The 21,204-nt window shown below is 41.6% G+C and overlaps 1 protein-coding gene across 1 annotated transcript in view; it reads right to left on the bottom strand.

Annotated features, from left to right (window-relative positions):
• PLXNA2 (plexin A2) overlaps positions 1 to 20,961 on the bottom strand; it is a 457,364-nt gene extending 436,403 nt beyond the window's left edge. The window contains exon 1 of the mRNA XM_043533410.1: positions 20,324 to 20,961. The gene's annotated coding sequence lies outside the window, so the exon portion shown is untranslated. The remainder of the gene's footprint in view (positions 1 to 20,323) is intronic.
• Between the last annotated feature and the right edge of the window lie 243 nt (positions 20,962 to 21,204).

The following is a 21,204-nucleotide window of genomic DNA, read 5'->3' as shown; positions in this document are numbered from 1 at the left end:
ACATCAGCCCAGCCCCAATAGTATTCCAGTGGGACTGGGAGTCCTAGTGCCTCACCCAGACTTCCAGATTATAGCTGGTGACAGTCTCATTGTAGGAGAAGATATCAAGGAAGAGGCCATCCAAGACCATGACACTGAACTGCAGCGGTGCTGGGAGCAGATTAACAGGGAAGCAGATAGCTGCAGACAAGCTGAAGATGAGAAGAACTCAGATCCCCTACATCAAACATCTTTCTTCTGGGGGACTCCATGTGGAGTCTGAGAAATGGAAAACAATTAAGGAAATGCCTATACCACAAGATGTGGCAGGAGTCCAGTGATTTATAGGGAGGCTAACTATCTTGCAAGGTTCTAGCCTCTGTTGCCAGAAGCTGGGAATGGGCGACAGGGGATGGATCGCTGGATGATTCCCTGTTCTGTTCATTCCATCTGAAGCACCTGGCATTGGCCACTGATGGAAGACAGTATACTGGGCTAGATGGACCATGGGCCTGACTCAGTATGGCCATTCTTATGTTCCACACCCCTCTCAGAAACCTGGTATTTAACATGGCACTATTAATAGATGCTAAATATAATCAGATGATATCTTAAACTCTTGTTCTATAATGGCTGAGCTATCAAACAGAATTGTTGCAAGCTTGGAGACAAATTATTACAGGAGAGCAGTGTTTTTGAACCCAACCTTTTAAAATTACCATTTAAATAAATGACTTGGATGAGTAGAGCATGTAAAGGAGTTTTCCTGAGCTTTTAGATGTTATTAAATTCAGAGACAATAAATATTGAGAAAATGCTCCAATGGGGGGGGGGGGGAGAAGAGAAGAGAAGCATACCTGATAATTTTTTTCCCCCATGCCATTACGTGCAGTGCCAGACGTATACTGTCTGGACCAAATTGGAAGGTTATACTTACAGTAATTGTTACCTAATAAAGGTTAGAAAAATGGACAGCTAGTTCTTTCTTTCTAAGCCTTTAAATTTCTCCACAGACTAATCTTTTCCCCTACGGTATTGCACTAACCATATTAACAATTTGATCTTTTATTGCTTTAGAGGCACAAATTCATTCCCCATATTATCAACTTCAGAAAAAAAAATTGAGAGAGATGTCTCATTTGGACAGCAAAGGCAACAGACAAATATCTCCCCACTCCTTGGTTAGGGAACACAATTAAGTGGACTCGAGTAGATGCTCTTGAAAGAAAATTGGCTGGAGTGAGATGTGAATAACCCAAAAGATGAACTAGTAAACAAAAAGCAACAGCCCATCATTCCCAACACCGTAGGATTTGGTATTTGGGAAGAATTTGCTCTGATATTCCTTTGCTGTGTACAAATGCATGTGCATGCATACTCATGAGTGTAATTTTTAAACCAATCAATACAAGTCTCTAAAATGATAGATTGAAGCCAAAGGTAGGAATTAGCTCAGATGAGAAATGTGTGCAGGTTTTCTTGGCTGACTGTCAGACCTTATCCACAGACTGCTCAGCCTGACAAACTGTGGTTGTAATATACAGTGTTTAAGTGATTCAGAGCATAAAATGGCAAGCCTATACTCAACTTGTCTCCCCTAAGCTACAGTAAGCAAAGCTGCGTTTGGACATTACTAGGACGGGACACAACCCAAGAGAATGTAGGTAGTGGTATTATTGATTTGCTTGGTGGTGCTTTTTCTTCCATGTATATACTCTACCGCTGCTCAGATGTGGTACTAAATAGGTACCGCTACTGGTTCGGCCATCTTTAAGATAAAACATTCATAGTCATGACAAAATCTCATGATACAGGTGTAACAACTTAATATTGTGAAAAAGTATGTTGGACAAGTGACAACTGAGGAAACTCTGCATTCCCAAATACCCACTCTTGTTATTGCATAAGCTGTTCTTTACTTTTCAGCCTACCTTGTTGTATAGTGGGACAACTGCACAAGTGATGAGTTTTACCCTAGTGATGGCTGCATTTCTATGGTGAACAAAGTCATCACTGTGTACAAAGTGCTCTGGGGCTTCTTTGGTGCTGTGTAATGGCATAACCACCACAAATTACGGAAACATTTTCAAAAATGCTTAAGTGGCTTAGGAAACAGTCCCATTGATGCCTACATTCCTAAGTCACTTAAGAATTTTTGGAAGTGTTGCCCCTAATACTTTAGAAGAAAGGAGCTATTCAACTGTAAAGATCTCAAACTGCTTCAACAAGGTTAGTAGGCAGTATCATCCCTATTTTACAGAGGTAAACTAAGGCCCAGAGATTAAGTGATGCCTTAGGCTTCAAAATGCAGTCTATCACAGTCAGGAATAGACTCCTGGCTTTACTGAAGTCAACTGGAGTTCTGAAGTTGATTTCAGTAGGGTCAGGATTTCACACCAGGTCTCCGGAATGCTAGTCCATTGTTCTAATCACCCATGCCTTACACAATGGGGACCAGGCCTCTAGATGCTGCCAAAATACAAACAATAAATAGTGATGAGATTGTAATATTACCTCCTCCAGGCTCTCACCTTAGGAAGCAGTGAACATGATACTCTCCCCCCCTTATGGGCTTGGGCCCTTCATATTCATATCAAACTTAAATGCCAGTACTGCTCTAGCCATATCAAGTTTTACGATCTGTTAAATATGTAAAAAAAAAAAATCATATCAAATCAGTGTCATGTCTTAACGGATGTCATCTTTCATCTTCCTAACGATGCAGATCAAAAATAATTAAAAATCATTCTGTGGGTTGCAACCTAGTTTGTGTCTCATGAAATAAAGAGGAATTTATTCCTCTCCTTAAGAGGCAGACATTCTGATTTGTGAAAGGGAAGAAGAATGGAACTGTTGCCAGGAGAAACCCTGCCCCCGGTCCCCCTCAGATTCTTTCCATTGAATTTTGGGGGCTGGTGGACTACAAGGATCAGGAAGAACATATCCAAAAACCATGATCCAGAGCACATAAAAGAAATTGGATGGGATTGAAGAAATAATGTACATTGTGAACAGCAAAAAAAAAAAAAAAAAGAAGACGATCTTAGCAGCGGAGTTTATCTGAAATGTATATTTTTCCAGTAAGCCTTTTCCAAATAAAAAGGGACTATAACAACTTGCTCTAAGATAGAAGAGGAGATCCCTGCTGTTATTATATAGGGTCTGTTTGTTAGCCTGGGATAGAATTTTGGGTTTGATTTTTTGATAGTCATACTAATGAGTGGACAAAGACACCGATGTTGCTTCTGCCTAGTCAGGTAGATTTGTTAGTACAATGGGAATAGATAAGAGCAATTAAAGTGTTACTCAGAGCATACTCTAACATTGCCTTGAGGGGGGGGGGTTGAGGCAAAAAAAAAAAAAATTCAAGCAACCAGTCAGGAGGGGCAAAGGGGTTTGGGGGTGGGGGAAGGTATAAAACACTAGAAGACCAAATAAATGCCTGTCCAGAGCAGAACCTCACTCCTTACCCTCCCATGGGATACAAAAGAGGTGGGATAAAGACCCCAGACCCAAAATGGAACATGACCCTAAGTTGTAAGGGATGGACTGTAGGTGTGCATTTCAGGTATAAATTATGCCTCCTGGGAGGTGGAAGACGAGACACGTGGAAACAAGGCTCTGCGGCGTCAGCGTTATGGAACACGTTTGCTGGAAACTAACCCCAACAGACATCACATTGTCTACACTTCGGACTTCTTGTCACGTAGCCTAAAAGCAGAACCAGGGAAGAGGGTGAAGGGAAAGCCCTCTAACACCTGCTCTCATGCAAAGGAAGATCTCCATGCAGAAAAGAAAGCATTTTAGGATTACAATCTCATCCTAAAGACTTCAAGTATAAGCATCATGGAACAAAATGGCTGGATTTAGCCCTTCACATGAGAACCAGGGGTCACCTAATGAAGTTAGTAGGTAGCAGGTTAAAAAGCAAACAAAAATCAAGTATTTCTTCACAATGCAATAAAATCCATGGAACTTCTTGCTAGAGAATGTTGTGAAGGCCAAAAACTCTAAATGGATGGACAAAAGAAATTGGTAAGTTCACAGAGGATAGGTCCATCAATTGCTATTAGCCAAGAAGGTCAGGGCTGCAACCCATGCTCTAGTGTTCCTAACCCTCTGGCTGCCAGGACTGGACAATGGGATGGGACAATTGGTCTGTTCTGTTCAGTCCCTCTAAAGCACTGGCCCTGGTGACTGTGAGAAGGCAGACTACTGGGCTAGACTGACCATTGCTCTGAAGCAATATAGTCTTCCTGGGAAGGATAATGAACAAAGTTCTGCTCTCAGTAACATTGGGATCAATTTAGACAGAAGGGCTTGATCTTTCAAGGTGTTCAGCTCTGTCTGGGAGCTGCTGAGAACTCTCAGCTTCCACTGAAGTCAAATGAGGATGCAATGCCACTATTATGACCTATGAATCCCATTTGGCTTCAATGGGGTTGCAATGGTTTTACTGACAGCAGAATTTGGACCTCTTTGGATGAATGGATTATTTGAATCTTCTGATTAAATCTTGATCCTGGTGCCAAATGGTCAGAGTTGGGGGCCAAAGGGCTGAATAGATTGGTTTCCCTGAGCCTGTTTTTCTCCTTCCTGGGATAATAAATACAGCTATGTAAAAGAAAGGACACATACAAATGGCTGGTATCAGAAAGCCACTCTTTAATGCCATCCAGATAATGTCATAGTACTCAGTCTTCCTAAATTTAAATTATTAGCAATGACCAAGCTTTGCTCCCTCTTGATGCATCACTTAACCTTGTAATCAGAAAATCTATCCCATTCTCTGTCTTAGATTGATGATGTCACATTACACTTGTTTTTTTCTGCCAGACCGAGCAATCATGCTGGAGTGAATCAGTCCCAAGCGTAGCTGTAGAATGCCCATCATGAGTGTGATTAATATCGTTTTTATTGGTGAGCTAGAGCAGACTTCTTAATGTGTCAAAAATACAGTAGGCTCTGAGATGTTGCTAATAGATTTTTTCCCCCCACAAAGAATTTCATTCATAACCATAAGGTTATTTTTTTTTAATTTTAGATATTACTACTACTTATAGTAACAATAATAAAATCATTGTTTTTCCAGCCTGGTAAAAACATGTTTTTTCTTCTCCCAATAACTACTCCACACATGGTTACAGAGCCCTGATGTAAGTGTCTGTGGCCTAATGCATTGCTATTTTAAGTCATAAAAGCATCTGACAATCAATACTACATTCACCTCCAAAGACTAAATGCAGGGTTTATTTGTTGTTTTTCTGTCTCTGGGTCTGATTCCCCTCTCACTTATGTTGGTTTTACACTTGTAAAACTCCATTGACTCCACAGGGTTATTTCTGATCAACGCCAGTATGAGAGCAGACTACATCCTGACAGTAACGTTGCCCCCCGCCTCCACCATAGCACTGAAACCTCTCCCAAAAATCAATTATCCTTGAAACACCCCTAAGAAGCAGGGAAGTATTATCCCATTGCACATTCATTGACAGCTGAGTTTTGTTATGAGAGATGAGCCAGAAATGACTCACTAGATGCAAACATCTTTCAAACTTTCAAAGTTTGCGATCTGTACTTGGATGTGTGAATGACCCCTCAGCATGAGCCGAGCCAAACCAAACCCCAGATCTGAACCCCTTTGAAAGCAAACATTGAGTTCTCAGGTGAAATACTGACCCCTCTGAAATCAGTGGAAAAACTAATTCACTTTAAGGGATCTAGGATTTCACCCTTGTAGTTTGGGTCCATTTCTACTTCTGTCCTGAAAAATGCTCAATTGTATACAAGGGGTGTTTATTAGGTTACAAGCAGTTCTAGTTGAATCACTCCTTCAGTTTGTCAGGCAATGGCACATTGATTGCCTGATGTTTAAGAGTAATAGAGGAGCAATCACCCACGGGAAAGGTGCCTTCAGTTTATACAGACTGAACTCAGCAGGACAGGTAGAACACCAGTTCTCTCATACTACATTGGCAATGCACTAGGTACTAAACACACCTTAGTCAGATTTAACTGAAAGATCTTCCTTCCCAGAGGAGAGACTAAAAACAAAAAACCTACACAGCCCAAGTTAAAAATAAAATAAACTGTCTCATCAAAATATCCTGTTGGAATATATGTTTATATTTACTTGGCCCTCAGTATTTTGGGAAATATAATTTTAATTTGCTTTAGAAAAGAAGAAACATGTTTAGATTTCTCACAGTCTGAAAGCTTACAAATGGTTCAGAAAAAAAACCCCAAACAGTTGCACAAATTGTTCGTTTCAGAAAAACAGTTTGGAAAGATTAGACAATTTATCGAATGTCTTTCTTTGCAAAAAACCCCGAACAATCCCCCACCCCCCACATTTATATTAGGTACCATGTAATGTTTTACTTGCTTGGATAGGTAAAGCTTCGATTCAGGGAATTCCATAGGAAAGAGCTTGCCCTGTTTGATCTAGTTTAGCCAATACTACCAGAGGGTGGTGGTGTGATCTTTTTGGGCAGGTTTTCAATGTCAAGATTCTCCTCTCTTGAAAAAAGAAAGGCCCATACTCACAAGAACAGGATTTAGGCACTCAGGTAATATGCCCTCACCATTGTAAGAGCCTATATAGAATAAAATGGAACAGAACAGACTGTCTTGAGGAGAAAAATGTGATTAACTTAGCAATATTCAGTGAAAGTTGACCTATATTTTCAGTAGTGAAATGTTTAAAAAATATCCCTAGATTTGAGTGGTCTTTTGGGCCCTAATTCTGTAAGAATCTGGTGCAGAACCCAAGTTTTTGTCTGCACTAGTAGGTCCAGTTGAAGAATCATGGCCTTAGTTTAAAGCTAGTATCTTATAAGCCTCCTTAAATTCCAGCCTGTTTAGGCAAGTTGCATGAAGTGCATGGAGCGACTAACCGTTTTGAAAGCCTGGAAGTATACCTGAAGAAATACAAAATTCTAGTTTGCACCACATTGAAACCCTCCTTTTCGATTGTTGCTTAAATCGGGCATTTCCGTGCACCACTAGAAGGATTATAATGTACACTAACACCACTAAAGGGGAGCAAAGATCACCAGCCCTATGATGTTTTCCATGTCTGTTCTTTAGGGATTTAAAAAAAAAAAAAATCCAACACATCAGATTCATGTCACACAGAAAGGCTGATTTACAATCCAAAATTTACCCTCCCCAGCCCTGTTGTATCACATTATCTTGAGTCTCCCGTCACAATTTACATGGCTTTCAGCAGAGCTGCACATAATCCTGCTCAAAAATGATATGTACATTTTTATCTTTTTGTACTCCCTGCGACGGAAGAAATGTTTCCTGTGTTTGTTTCCTTTCTTTAAAGTCATCTTGGTTATAAAGATTGACTTCAAATCAGCACTGACCTTTTGTTCAACAGCCACTGAGGTAAAAACACATAAAAATGTCCATTTAGATATTGGTGGGAAAAGGAAAGTTCATTGATTTTCTTAGTTTGCCAAGCTCTGTGGGCTTTTACAGGTGTTTGTCTCTGCAGAAAGAGACAGCACAGAGTATGGGGGCTATTCTTTATTCCCAGCTAAAATTAAGATTGTGCTTCAAAATTGATGAGATGTCAGTTTGAGGCAGCATACAGAGTTCATTGAATTTTGCTGGCTCAGTCATCTTTTGGATAGCAGACAGAAGGTTGGTTTAATTTAACGTGTTGCTTGGCCAATCTTCTCCAGCCAAAGGCTCCTTTACAGATTTTTAACCTATTTGTCGCTGGGGAGAAATCAGTCTTGGGAGCCAATTTATTGAGCAAGTGTTCCATTAAGACCCAGACTGTGGAGGTTCCCCGAAAGTCAATGCAGAAGAGGTACGAGGAAACTAATTGTTTCAAAATCCAAACAAATTCTACGCATGATTCATCCAACTCTCATATGGTATTTTAAGATGGTCCCAATTTTTGGTTATTTCTTTTACAGTAGTTCAAGTGCCCCATTGTCTCGGGTGCTGAACATACACGAGTGTACCAGCCGCAAAAAGTTGCCATCAAAATGTACAAGACACACGTGGGAGAAAGGAAGTACAGACAGGACACTAAAGGCACAAAAAAAAAAAAAAAAAAAAAGTAATTTCCCCCAAGCTCCTTGTGGATGGTTTTGGTGCTGCATCTCCACCTCCCCAAAGGTACTTTCCTCTTGCTCTGTCAAGAGCCCAAAGGGTACACTCCTCTCTGGGTTCCATCTCTGAAGAATTTGCCTAGGGCTAATGAAACGGGATGCCAGGAAGGTTAGGGATATGCAAAATGGTAGGATAAAGAATGGTCCTGAACCCCCATCTACCATTTGAATCAAGCCTGGGACCATTTTGGAGAAAGCTTAGGTAATTTATTTCATTTTCACTGCATCCCTCCTAACTTTGATGTTCTGGATGAAATACCTTGGAAACTTGGGACACCCCTGTTCCGGCCAGAAGCAGAGCTGCTAGCGAATTCTAGAAAGCCTGTTCTTATAAGGAATGAGATCCATGTCTACACAGGGGTACAGAACAAGGCTTATGGACCCCTTAAATCCTAAAAATAGGGCTTAAAGGTGAACTTAACTTCTGCATAAATCCTTGTATTGGCACTATTTATGGGGTAAATTTCAGCCAAGATTTCCATACTGCTTTCATATTCAGGGAGATGCAGTTATACTACAGATGCCTTTTTGATGTTGCTGGATTTACCACGAAAGTAAAAGGGAAAGGTGGACAGAGGCAGAGACCGACTATGTATGCCCTGGGAATTGTCAGGTTGTTCCACTAACAATGTAAGGAAAAGAATTAACAGCTCAAGAGCATACCTGAGTGGACATAAATCTACAATATGACAGTTTACATAGAAGCATAAGTTTCCAATTGCCTCTGTTTATTTACCTGAATGTTTTCAGTTTGGCTGGGTTGTCAATGCCATAATTGATTGAGAATGCAGCAAATCAGTCTAGATTGGATTCTGTCAAAGGTAACCTCTAAAATAGATTTGCGCTACAGAATAAGCCAGGGCATGCCAAATGCTGGCTCTGTTCTCAATGTGAATGCTGCCAGCCTGGAGTACATAGCATCAATTTCATAAATGAGAACTTGCAAGTGAAATGAAGCTACTGTTCCAGAGGACATCCTATTTCATAAATAGAATGGCAGTTTGGCTGTTTTTAGGATCAGGAATAGGATCTGAAATATTTTGGTGGAGAATGATTATTTGTTCTATAAAAGTTTTTAGCCAAGCAGTAGTAAGGTTTGGAACTGGAGGAATTAAATGGATGCATTCAGCATCCATGGAAGGGTAAAGTTGGGAAAGGCACCCTTCAGATGTATCCAGAAGCCAGGCTTCATATTGACGCCAAGAGATTAGCCCAGGTGGCATATGGACGCTGCAGTGCTTCCAATTTGGCATTTTATTGGTTAAATGTGTCATCTGTTAGCTGACAGAAGAGTTTTGGGCGTGAGCACTGGACATATGTAATATACTATGTGGCTCATGTCTCCCTCTAATGGCTGGACTACTTAGAACACAAGAGTGGGTTGCTTAGGCACAGCTGAAGGATTTATTCCTTTCATTCATGTGTTAAAAGGTTTGTGCTTTCAGTGCTGCAGGTCCTGGATTCTGTCTTCCACTGATTACACTGAAAGAAAAGGAGTACTTGTGGCACCTTAGAGACTAACCAATTTATTTGAGCATGAGCTTTCGTGAGCTACAGCTCACAACAGTATGCATGCGATGAAGTGAGCTGTAGCTCACGAAAGCTCATGCTCAAATAAATTGGTTAGTCTCTAAGGTGCCACAAGTACTCCTTTTCTTTTTGTGAATACAGACTAACACGGCTGTTACTCTGAAAACTGATTACACTGCTATCTGTAAGGATGCAGCCTCATCACCAGAAGGTTTCCTCCACTACATGCCTCAGCCAGAAGTCAAGTTCTGAGCAACCCTCAGTTTTTCAGGGACTAAGAAATCTGAATCATATCCAAGTTTTGGGTCACTATAATGGGCCCAGCCAAACTTGGAATTCAAAGCCCCACCCCACCATCGTAAACAAAGTCTATGGCTTCATATTTAGACTATGGTCAATACATTACAGTTCAGGTATACAATGCACAGAGGATTCAACACTGACCTTTTACCCATCACTGTAAAAAGGAATTTGAGAAGTTATGGTATTTGTTTATATATGTACTATACAGACCAACAAAATTAGACCGATACCAAGTTTAATAGTCGTACTAGTGATGGTACATTTTGCTTAGTTTGATCTAAGAATTTCTTTAATGAACAACCTCAGTTGAGGTGAGGCAGAAGTGGCACCAGCCTGAAATACAGGCCAAAGTGAGGAGATAAATAGATGCATAACACCACAAGCCACACTGCATTGGAAATATCCATCTCCAGGACACACACAACTTTCTAGATCCAAGGGGGAAAAAAAAAAAAATGTAAAGAGCACAGAAGGCCAACTAACTCATTTACCACTTGGGCTGCTTTTCTACATTGCCATGCATTTGGATGTAGGTTGTTTCCAAGCCCACCCGCTCCTACACCCACGCTGTGTGGGAGCAGAGAGTTTTAGTAGGTTATCACAATGCAGGGAATCCTTTCCTCAGACTGAGCAAACTAGGGATTCTGCATTACTTTTAATCAGGCTTTTGGGAGAGTACCCATGTTCAATAGAGGACTCAGTGCACTTCAGAATAGCCAACCTCTGTTTGAACACTTCCATCCTCTCATCTCAACTGGAGCACTGAATTATAAGGGTTAGAAAGGAAGGGGAAACTACTAGAATGTCCTGAACTGCATTACAAAAGGTGGGAGATAAAAACCTCTTGAGGTGAAAGATTAAACGGAATAGCTACACCACTTCCCATCTGAGGAAATGCTTCACTCCATGGGAGCATGTTGTATAGTATCAATGGTTTCTTCTTTTCATGCAAAAATCCAGACTACTACAAACATGACCTCTCCTTGGCTCTGAGAGCTCGGGGTGGGGGGGTGGGGAGAAGAGATGCTAAATCAGTTTGGTGAGCAGTGGAAGACTAACAGGATTCTAGGTCAGATCCTCATCTGCTGTAAGTTGGCTCAGCTCCACGGGCTTCAATGCACTAGAATGTCTTGTATTAATAGCTGATCAGCCCTTCTGACTTCTCTCCATCCCCCTCAGAGTTAGCATTGAGTTCAGGTTCAAGGCTCAACTCAGAGCAGCACTCACTCTTTTACAAAGAACGATCTCTCACACCTCCCTGCCTATCTGCTTTTATTTGATGAGGTTGTAATTACAGCAGGTTGGAAAAATTTCCAAGTTTGGAAATTTCAAAAATACACCCGCAAAACACATCAGAAAAGTTTTGTGACGAGCATCATTGGTTTTTGACCAGCATTCGTGCTGAAATAGACTTGGGGCCACATGGGACTTCCCATACATTACTAGGTTGCACATGTGGCTGCTCAGAATTTCAAAGTAAAGGCAAGTATAGAACTCAGTTCCTAAATCTCCAGAAGTGCTTAAACTAAAGATTTCCTCTAGCTTTAGTAATGCAGGATAAAAATTTTTAAGCACCCAAGCAGTTTAGAAGCCTAAACCCCATTTTCAAAAATGATTTGGGCACTTAGAACCTAAATTACATGGAAAGTCAGGTTTCAGAGTAGCAGCCGTGTTAGTCTGTATTTGCAAAAAGAAAAGGAGTACTTGTGGCACCTTAGAGACTAACCAATTTATTTGAGCATAAGCTTTCATGAGCTACAGCGCACTTCATCGGATGCATTCAGTCAATGAGACTTAGGATCTTAAGTAATTTTGGCACTTCTGAAAATGTTACCCGTAGGGCCTATGACACACAGGTGAACAGTTCTAATTCCAGCCATGAGAGGGCAGTGGTTACAGATGCACCTGTCCATTACAAAAGTGATCAGAGCATGGATTCCTTTTCAGGGGAGCTAATGGAGGCAGAGCAATCTCTGGTGTGACTGTTGGTTTCAATCAGCAGCTACATTTTCCTCACTGTTATCAGAAGAGATGGATGGCTCTCAGGAGGCAGCTATCACTTTCATTTAGAATGGTGACACTTCATTCCCACATAGGAATTTGGGGACCAGTAGGAATAGATTCTATTGTGCATGCCTTTTTCCTTCTGGCCATACTGGAAGTGGGGGGAACTGCAACGTTAGGGGAAGAAGAGTATCATTCATATTTTTGAACAGACTAGAAACTAGCTGAATATTTGATTAAAATCCATAGCATTTCCTGAACAAGCTTGTTTAAAAATGTATTAGATGAGCTGTAATTCAGTTTTGACCCACTATTTCAGATTCCACCAGTTTTAGGTACAAACAGATTATATGGTATCCCTCTGAAATTCAGAGGGCATGCAGTTGACCCACTAAAAGAACATGGATTATGAAATCAAAAATGATGGAATGCCTCAGTGTTTAGAGGGGAAACTGCAATTGCAACTTGTTGGTTTTAGAAATTTCACCTGCATGGCGAAGGGGACGGGGGAGGAAGCTCTCTTAAGCAGAGTACTCTTTAGTGATTCTAAAGACCTTCCAGACTTATGGGGATGGCTGGAGGGATTTATCAGTAGTGGTTTTACAAACAGTAGGGAATTTAAAATGTTCCCCTTGTAGCTAGCTAAGTAAATTTTCAGGTTTGTAGGCAAAACTTAAAACTCAAAGGCTGAGGGTTAAGTCTTTACCCTCTGCTCTGCTGGTACTCTGGGATGAGAAGAGCGCTTCATTTCCTCCTTTGCATTCAAGCAAGTGCCAGAAAGGGAGTGATTATAATCAGCAGGATTTCACCCAGGGAGCACATACAGGATCAGGCCACTGTGCTGGATACAAATTCATGAGCTACAGAAGAAACACTTTGTCCATTAACAGTCCCCTAAACTCCTCAGACTTGCCCCGGCCTGCCCTTCATTGGGGCCATTTCAGCAGAAACATAAATAAATTGGGATAAAATTCACATGACCACCACTCCAGCTGATTGTGTCTCTGTCCTTTGCTCTCCCTCTCTTGCAAGGGACACAGAGATCCAGCAGGTGCCAGATTACACAGGGCTCCAATTTTCTTTAGTGGTTTACTATTTGGCAGCAGCTACCGGTCAGGGTCCTATTGTGCTACGCACTGTATACGATTCTATTAAAGACCATCCCTGCTTCAAAGAGCTTACTGTAAAAAATATATATAGTGCTGAGCAAATCATTTGGCAACAAGATTATTGGACAAATGCAGATTCTTTTTCTGCTCACAGAATATTCAAGAGCAGATCATGATTTTCTCAATTTAGATTTTTTACACTTTTGTAGAACACTTTTACCTTTATGGATCAGTCTCCAAGATCTCTGTATATATGCCATTTGAGCTGAGTGGTTTAGTTGTGATTCTCCAGAGAAGTCAAAAGATATTCTCTGTCCTGATTGGGTGACAACTCAAGTGCTTGGCTATATGTTAGCATAAATTTAACGTGTTTTCCATGGAGTACGTAGGTGTGTGACTTGAAAATGAACATGTGTGCCTGTAAAACAGGATTGCAATTATGCTCCTAGGAAGAGACTGCATCTAAGCGGGACCATGGCCACAGGGACATCGCTTAGAAATTCAAACAATATTTCATAGATTCATAAATCGTAAAGCCAGAAGGGACCATTAATTCATCTAGCCTGATCTGCTTATCACAAGCCACAGAATTTCATCCACTATTTGGGATTTTCACCAAGAGACCAGAAAATTAGTTGAACATGTGAGGTAGAGTTGGGTTCTAGTCCTGTCTGACCCGTCGTGAACTTCACTAAGTCATTTCTCCTCTTTGTGGCTCAGTTTCTCCAACTGATAATCGGGGACAATGGTACTTCCCCATCTTCATAAAGTGTTGTGAGATCTACAGAGATTCAACACTATGCAAGACCCAAGTGCTACTCTTCTCAGCAGTTTTAGCCCATCTCTAGTGCAGTACAAGAGCTGTGGAGTTTCAGCCTCAAAGCACTGAAAGATCTCGCCTTTGCGGCATGCAAAAAAAGCCAAAGATGCTGTTCTCCAGTTAACACAATTAATAAGTTACATAATTGGGAAAAGGAGTGGGGCATTACAAACGTTTCATTCAGAGGATAGTCAAACTGACCCACAGCAAGAGCTTGAATTAGACTCTCTGAATACCACCGGCAACAGGGTATTCTAACACTAGCCACACAGCATGGCTCGAAAAGGAAGATGTTCAGACATGCAATTTTTTTTTTTTTTTAAGTAAAAGTAAACCACAAATAAAGAGGGAAATCTGTTCATTGCATTTCGTATCACAAGCTGCTCTGCAAAAGCATTTAACCTACAGAGGTCATGCCTATCTGCAAAGTAATTGCATTGAAAGGAGCTTGATTTGCCCTAAGTCAAAGGCTAACTTGGCATTACCATGCACGTTTATTTAAACGAACCCGATACAAGGCTACAATACTACATTTTTGGAAAATAAATCTAGTCCATTGGTTGAGAGTGGACGCTTTGAACTATTAATTGGAACCTGTGAGTGTGTGCGCTTAAGATAGTAAAAAAGGATCAGTCAGTGAGTTAGAAAATTACTCCAGTCCTCAGACCATGTCAAATAAACTAAGGCAAAAGAATGAAATATTTAAAGTTACCGTTTACATATCATGGGAGATAGGCTGTGCAGTAATTGGGTGCCCAGAATTTCTTCTGTCTTGCTGTACAATGAAGGTAGTCTGTGCTGGGATTGAGCTTCTCTGCAGTTCACAATTTATCTGGAGTATCACAGCCTATTCTACACACACACACACACCCTTAGTGAATTCAGCATTTGAAAGGAGGCAGCCTTGGGCACTGACCACAAAAGAGGTACAGCACGGGCATCAGCAAGGCAGGCTTCTGGCTAGGCAGTTGGTGTGCTGACACCGCTATTGTACTAAGCATATTGGTTTCAGTTGGCCTGTCTCCCCCAAGCCACCACTTGTCACTTGTTAGCCTCCTGGGGTCTCTTGTTACACACCCACATTGTAAGTTCTTTGGGGCAGAACCTGCCTTTTACACTGTGTGTCCAGTGTCTAACACAATTAAGCTCTGATCCCTGACTGGAGACTGCAGGGGCTCCCGCAATACAAACAATGCTGTTGCCTTATTCTTCACCTTTGGGGTTAAGTGGGGTGAATGCAGACTCCATAAACCTTTAAGTTCCCAGCCACCCTGCTGTGGCTGCCTACAGTGCTGTTCCTCTGAGTGTTCTTGTGTTTCTAGTAGAGGTGCCAGCAAAGATCAAAGTTCCCTATGTGTAATCAGAGACAATCAAGGCCCCAGAGAGCTCACAGTCTAACTAGACAAGGCAGACAAGTTCGGGGGTAGCGGTGGGGGGAAAAAGAAGAACATAGGCACAGTGAGGTGACTGGAGAGACTTGCCTGAGGTCACGAAACAGACCAGTGGCAAAGCTGGCAAGAGAATTCAAGTGTCCTGATTCCCAGTCCCCTATTTTATCATGACTCGCTAGCTTCTTGCCTACTTGTAACTCAACACACTCCACTGCCTTGTTTCAGCAAACAGCTCAGATTCTAGCACCATTCACTCACTGCTGAACTAGGGTAAATTTAAACTGCTGACCTAGCAGACTCCATATCTCATAAATTTTCAACCCTGTGAGCCATCTAGTAATAAGGAAAACGCTGAAGAAAAGGAACATCTAGGATACACTGATTAATAAATAAGCAACAAAATGACATAGAATAGATTAGGTAAAGACAAAGCAAAGACAACTGCAGGAAGGTTAATTGTTGTTCTCTTCCCCTTAGCCTAGAAGAACACTGAACAAAAACAAAACAAACCACAAGAAGAAGAGACATGTAAGGAAAGGAGGGCTTGATATAAAGCCCATTTTAATCTATGGGAAAGACTCCTATTTGCTTCAATGGCTTTGGATCAGGTCTTAATACAGACCAAAGGAATCAGGCAAAACTATGCACCAGATCCTTATTACTGATGTTATTTCTATCAAATGGAGAGGGGATAGGTTAATGATGAATTGCAGTCGAGGAACCAAAAATGACAACACATCTCTCCTGGGTTTGGGTTAAATAGCTCCGAGGAATTGGGCTCAAATGACTGGGGCAAAATCAAATATGCTGCAGCTACAACTGTTGTGATTCACGTGTCTTGGCTTCTTTACCACTTCAAACTCCCTGAATGAAATTCCATCACCGCTGTTAAGCGTTTTCAGTAAGAGGTATGTTAACACAATGTGCAATGGATAATGTTACTGGCTAGAAAAAAATAAAAAATAAAAAAATGGAGATACAGGCCAGAAGTATGGATAATGACAATCTTCAGCAAGGGTCAGGGAAAAGCATGCGACAACCAAATCTGGACCAGGAATACAGGGAAGGAATATTTCTGGTGCCACTGTCTTGTGTGTAGCCAGGTGGTTAAGAATATATTCATCAGTTCTGAGTGTCATTCACACTACAGCCCTTGTGGCCGTGTGAAGGAGCATTATAATAGTTACCAATTATAAAACTCCTTTACGCATACAGCACAGTGAAAAGGAGTCCCAGTGATGAAGACCAAGACTGAAGATATTACAGCTGGTAACAACAACTTATTCGGTCACATTTAGTCCATTCCCCAACCCTCCCTTGTGCTGTTCATTGTGGATTCCCTCCAGTGCTGTGTGTAGCCCACATTTCTCAAAAGAGGGGCCTCCCCCCACTGCCTTTAGACTACCCTACAGCATGAAAAGATCCAGTAGTCTAGTAGGCCTAAATTTCCCTTTACTTAGTTTTATCTCATTGCTTCTAAACGTAAACCCGTGGGCTACAGAAACATTTCCTCCTCTTTGGCATCCCACGTTTTCAGATCTTTGGGTAATTATTATTTGTTACTGTATTACTGCAGTGCCTAGATTCCCCAGCCAAAATCCAGGCCCCAATGTGCTCCGCCCTGTACAAGTTCATAGTGAGAGACAGAGAGCCTTCAATTGAAATAGACAAGAAAATATATATTTTATAGAGGGGGAAACTGAGGCATGCTGAGATTAAGAGATTTGTTGAAGGTCACAACTCCTGGCTAGGGACATGGGGGAATACTTGCTTTATCTGAGTCTGTAGATAGTGCATAGGGTGGGCATGGTAGACACAGATGAAGTCAGGGAGGAGATGGTTAGGAAAAGATTCCTATTGCAGCTGCAGTTACTATCCCATGTAACAGAAGGGCTGAGCAGTGGGGAGGGGACAGTATTGAGAAAGTGGTCATCTCTGTCCCTCTGCGGGTGGAGGTCACCCGTTAGGTTCAGGGCATGAGACTACTGGATGTGTGGGGCACTGTGAGACCACACATAGGTAAACACACTATATTTTTAGTTCAGTGTATAGTGCCCATGAGGCAGTTCAGGTTAGTGAGCTTCTCTGAACTCAAAGTGCCTCTGGTATCAGCGAGCCAGTGGAGAGCATGGCTTGCTGAACATACAGCTAATTTTTTTGATCTTTGGGTAATTGTTCCATGACCGGTGGTGCCAGGGGATTAAAGTGCCGCCAGAATGGGAGTGTTCAGAGAAGCGTGCAGAAGATTCATGTCCTTATTGGTCAGATGCGGGAAATAAAAAATTAATGAACATAAATATTGATTAGTAGAGACATGGAAATCAATGTGTGCACTTCCTTGCTAAATGGAACAGGAACAGTGTTCTACAGTATTTGGAAGCGTGAGAGAGACAATGGGTTGAGGTGAAATGCAACAGGGCCCAACAAAATTAAACTGGGCAACACGATGACAACTGAAATCCAGCGAAAACTGAAGAAATGCTATCTGAATTCCAAGGAACACGAGCTAAATTTGGTTAAAAATTAACCAAATATTAAGCTTATGATTTCTATGATTTTAAGTTAATATATTTCTGAAACCAAACTTCACACACTTCCCCTTAACCCATAGGCTGCACCTTTGTGCACAACATCAAGGCAACTTTAACTCTGCCACTATGTTCATGTCCTGAGGGGCAAAAAAAGGGTTTAAAATGTTTCAGCATTTTTATTAAAATCCACCATTTACTAGCCAGCTCTTATACAAAGATCTTTAATCTTGCACTTTCAACATTAAAAAAACCTGCAAAAGAGTAAAAGGGTTTTATTTGTATGTATTCCATTTTGCAAACTGATTGGTTATTTCAATAAAAAAAAGAGGAAGTGTAAAAGTAGAGCTTAGAATGAACTTTAATTTCAACTACAACTCAATGGAGTCAAACAGCACCTGCAGCTGCACAAGGGAACATAAAAAGTACAGTGACTTGAATCCTCATTCTTTGGGGTATAAAGTGACTGGATCAGGAAGCGATTTTTTGTGTATATTGCTCACAGGACAGAGGCATTATGGGAGTTTTGCAGCTCTCTCTGAAACATCAGGTGTAAGACTCAGTCAGAAATAGGATACCAGATAAAGGGGACATTTGCACTTTTTAGCTAAGGCCTTCCTACAGGTTGCCCCAGCGATATAATTTCAAATGAAAGGCCTGATCCTACAGTCCTTACTCCAAATAAAAATCCCATTGATATCAACATGGAAACTGCAGGATCAAATTAGCTACACATAATTAACTATTTTCAGTAGGGCAAGGCTCAATAAAGGGAAACATACATCTTTATGTGTATGTTATTTAAAGTTTCTAAGTTCAAGACTGCATTCTGTCAGATGATCATTATGATCCCTTCTGGCCTTCAAAAAATAAATCCATTAATACAAAATAAGTAGGACACTGAGGCAGGGGACAGAAGAGGAGAAAAGTATCTTGGAATCTCACCCTCTGAAAAGTTTGCATGAAAGCATGAATCTAAGTTCTTCCCCCTGCAAAAATACATCTTTCCCTCTTTGGTGGAATTTTATAAAAATAAATCTCCATTTGAATGAGTTATAAGCGAAGGGAGTCACTCACAGCAGCCTCTTCAGTATGAGAAACATAAAGAAGAGATCATTCAAGTCTCATCACATTTGAGCAGTAAGAGGCAGTTCTAATTAAAGCCTGTAAAAGACTATCATGTTTCTTGATCATCAAGATTAAGTTTTGTTAAACTCAGGAAACAGTTGTGTCTCTTGGTGCAGGGCTAAACCGGTCTAGAATACTGACAGTCTCCAGACTGCAGACTCCAGTCTCCAAAGAACCAAAATTGCTAGATTTCACCCACCTCCATATAGAGGCAGAGAAAGACTGCAACAGCTGTAATTTATGTATGTTAGTGTAGCACCTAGAAGCCCCATTCCAGATCAGGACCCATTGTGCTAGGCATATAGTCAGTTCTTACATTCTAACTAAACCCCACAGGCAAAGGGTGAGCGAGACCGAGGGTTATCCTCATTTTACAGATGGGGCACAGAGAGACTAAGTAACTTTCCCAAAGGCACACAAGGAATGCACAGCAAGGCCAGGAATTGAACCCAGCTTTCCTGATCCTCACCAGAGTGCCTTAACTACAAAAGCATCCTTCCCTTCAGCGTTGGTAGGGCTGTAAAACATACGGTACCTCCAACTTCAATCCAGCCTTTTCTGGGGGAGAAAAAAACATTTGCCCCTTTAAAAAGAGTGTTTCTGCATTAGGAGCACTGAAGCTAGACTCCAGGTGAGACTCTGACTGGATACAGCAGAGAAATTGGTGAAGAGAGAGAGATTCTTTAAAACACAAAGAACCACCAGTAAAAGGAGGGGGAAAAAATCTGCATTGCCAAGGCACAGAAATGAGAGTAGTTTGAAGCATTATGTTTTATAGAGGGACTATTAGGATGTAGGTTAACGAGGCCATTTGTTTTCCCTGTTGCCAGCACTGGTCCAAGGAACTATATAAAGGAGCGTCAGAAGGGCTGTAGTTCTTCAGCGTGCAGCTTGTTCCTTAGCACTTGTGATGAATAGCTATTACTATAACTTAGCTTGTGTTTCCTCAGAACACTTCCTGAGAAATTAAAGTCTCTCTTTGGACACATGCTGAACATGCTCACCACACAGGGATGGGCCCAGATCATCACTGCCCAGAAAGATACCCAGGGGAGGGCTTTACAGTTACCTCAAAGAGTCACCTGCAAATCTTTCCATCAAGGGAAAGGACTTAGGTTTCCATACAGGTGCAGCCTTTCAACCCTTCATGGGGCCCTGCATGCTTTCTCCCTAGCATCCAGCTCTTGCAGCAGGCTCAGAGTGTTGCTCAGCCTCCATAGCCTTTTCAGTTCTTGGCCTCTCTGGTGTTTTGTCCTCTCTGGTGGTGGTCTCAGCAATAGCAATAGTTGCATAACACTAGAAACTGATCAGAGACCCAACAAATTCATTGCACAAAGGCTACCAAACAGCATGTGTATGTGCACTCTCGCACATATATATAACAGCAGCATAGACTCACCACTTGGATGCCTCCTTGGAGCTGGGTCTGCAGATTAGCTCTCACTTGGTCTGGTGCCCCTTTCCATCAGTTGTTCACATTGCAGCCTAGCTCTTTGGAAAGTGGGGAGCTCCCCCTTCATGACTCAGACCTCTAACAAGGTCACCATTTAGCCCTCCTCTTCTAGGGTGTCAAAGTCCCAATGGTCAAGCTAGCTATATGCTGTATCAGGTAGTCTTCTAGTCCAAGTCTATATCCAGGGCTACTTTCCCAGTAGCTAGCTAGCACTTTCCATAGCCTTCCCATTACTTCAAGTTCCCACCCAGAGACCCCTATACCTAGCAACCACCATCTACTCAGTGTCAGACCCTGTTGCTGTTTTCCCTAGGCTCCTTCCTTTCTCACTTCTTTGGCTCCTAACCCACATCTAGGTTTAATATCCCAAGCTTCTTCCGCTTGCCGGGGCTACTTCCCCCTCTTGCCAGACTCCGTAGGCCAGAACCCCACACGTTTATTCTGCCTTAGAACTCTTCCTCCCTCTCCCTGATTAACTCCCTTTCTCTCTAGGGAACAGCTAAAGAGCTCCTACCTTTCTACAAGCCCAGTCTGCCCCTGGCTAGCTGGGCTTCATCTTCAATTTGACTTTTTCCAGCCCTGGCTCTCCTCCAGGTGCAGCCTGTAAGGTTAATTGGCCCTTTTAAATCTGCTCAGGCTTGGTACACTCCACCACATGTCTGTTAAGCATCTCAAGTAGCTTGGGGTTTGTTCCATTGAAATCAATGTAAAGATTCCTGTTAATGTTAATGGATTTTAGATAAGGCTTTTGATGATGGCGGCTAGGTAGCTTTTCAAATATGTCTCTCCATGTTTGGCTGTTACATCAGATCCACGCATGATAAGAA

This window comes from Chelonia mydas, chromosome 21 (genome assembly GCF_015237465.2).
Source record: "Chelonia mydas isolate rCheMyd1 chromosome 21, rCheMyd1.pri.v2, whole genome shotgun sequence".
Classification (NCBI taxonomy): domain Eukaryota; kingdom Metazoa; phylum Chordata; order Testudines; family Cheloniidae; genus Chelonia; species Chelonia mydas.
The sequence above is the reverse complement of the archived record's forward strand: the minus strand, read 5'-3'. Positions and strand labels throughout refer to the sequence as shown.